Source organism: Aegilops tauschii, chromosome 2 (assembly GCF_002575655.3).
Source record: "Aegilops tauschii subsp. strangulata cultivar AL8/78 chromosome 2, Aet v6.0, whole genome shotgun sequence".
NCBI lineage: Eukaryota > Viridiplantae > Streptophyta > Magnoliopsida > Poales > Poaceae > Aegilops > Aegilops tauschii.
This window is the reverse complement of record NC_053036.3, coordinates 148143783-148145706: the sequence shown is the minus strand read 5'-3', so window position 1 is coordinate 148145706 and position 1924 is coordinate 148143783. Positions and strand designations below refer to the sequence as shown.

The 1924-nt window shown below is 44.6% G+C and overlaps 1 long non-coding RNA gene across 1 annotated transcript; it reads right to left on the bottom strand.

The window, feature by feature from the left end:
• Nucleotides 1-902: 902 nt before the first annotated feature.
• LOC120974490 (uncharacterized) lies at nucleotides 903-1597 on the bottom strand. The gene is made up of 3 exons (XR_006671038.2): nucleotides 1424-1597; nucleotides 1268-1333; nucleotides 903-1138 (listed from the first exon to the last, which is right to left on the bottom strand). It is a non-coding gene; the product is annotated as an uncharacterized lncRNA (long non-coding RNA).
• Between the last annotated feature and the right edge of the window lie 327 nt (nucleotides 1598-1924).

Sequence of the window (1924 nt, the reverse complement as noted above, 5' to 3'; positions counted from 1 at the left end):
TGTGCACTATTGAACAAACAATAATGTAGTATATCAAAAATGGAGATAGACATTTGACTTTTATAACATATATATTTTGTTTTCATGTACTGTAAGGATCGCTATTAACGTACCGAATATAGGGATCCCATTGCACAGTTTTGAAAAGCAAAATAGTTCTCAAAATTAATAATTGTGAAAACCAAAAGAAATTGTAGTGGCGTATATGCACTGTTTCTGCGTTGTCATGTGCACTTTTTTTTTTTGGTAAAGAGGTACAGATCTAGCAAAAACCAAGTGATATCAACTGCATTAAACTCTAAAAGTCCAGGGGCTACATTGCAAGATGTCCTATCATGTCCAGCATCCTTGATCTGTGGCATTGAATATTCATCCGATGGTCCAGAATGATGGATCACATGATCGCACCTCAGGTGCTGATCTCATACTAGTTGGCCCCTGGAAGTTAGCTCTCAGCCAAATGCTTATGAGTAGTTTCACTTGGCTAGCTTTCCGCCAAATTTAATGAGTAGTTATTAGCCACTATACGTCATGGTATTGTGTTTAGTAGGCAAATGCTTGCTTTACTTGGTAAGTAGATTTGACGGAAGCCATGGAATCACTATAATTAGTAGCCTTCCACCAAACAAAAAGCATTTATATTTCTTTACTACACAAATCATAAATCATGGTTTTTCATATTATTTTTAAGGCAAACATTTGCGGTATAGGGTTGGATGGATGACTCCCATATCCATGTCCGGACACCAGTCTCGACCGATTTTCAAACAAATGGGTCGGGGTTGGAGATGCCCTTAAGCAAGGGTTTACGGTTCTACAGTACAATTCTGGCAAAGGAATAAAACAGTTCGATAACTAGGTGAACATTTGATGATTCCATGCATAGGGTGGACACTCACAAATAACCCAATAGTTTATTTCCAATAAACAACCAAATAACCAAATATATAGTTGACGACCGTAACCAATAAATTTTCTCCAAGACGACTCAGAGATTGACACAAACGAACCTACATATTCTGCCTAATCGAACTGAAAACTCGCACTATATATCTTCTAAGAATGGTACTGACGGATCTTGACGTACAGCATCTTTTAGCTTCCAACTTGTTTCTGTAATTCTACTGCGACCATGCCTCTGCAAAACGAAGATAAAATCAAAAGTTAAAAAAAATCCAGAAAATACGGACTAGTTGATGCAGCCATGAATGAATCCATCTCCAAAACAGGGAAATGGTTCAATTTATGCGGAACCCAAACTAGTTACCTGATTTGCCCAGTTATGAAGCACCTTCAAGGGCGGGTGCGGCCCTCAGCGGTGGCACGGGTCCTGCTGTCCGATCCATAAAAAAGATTCACAATGTTCAGAATTGAAGACGAGATAATGCACAAAACAGTTTATAGTACGAGAGCAACAACTTACCTTGGCAAGATCGATAATCACTTGGAGCTATACTGGTGTCACATATAACCGACAGATGAAGGAATTTTCCTCCATCTAGGCGTGCCGACATGAGCCTGTCGAGGTCGCCGTCGTCCGATATGCGGCATGTGCAAACGGGAGCGTTCTTGAAGAGTGACCTCAGGTTGCAAGCGGTGCGGGACATCCAGCTGGGCCGCCACGCCGCCCCGCAAAAAAGACCCGCAAAGTGCCGCCGGACTTACCGCGTCGTCTGTAGCGGACTCAAGCGGTCACGCCGCTTTGTCCAGCGGGTTACCCGCGTATCCCGCATAACCCGTCTCCAAGTACAGAACATCCCTGAGCAGAGCATGGGGGCTCCCTCGCTGGCGCTGGCCAACGCGTCCCTGCGGCGCAAAGAGCCCGCCCCGCCAGTAGACCCGCCTCCGCCGCCAAGGCTGCTGCCGACTGTGCTGCGGCGTGCAGCACTACGAGTGGGCATCTCTCCTTGCGCGCCTATCAGCC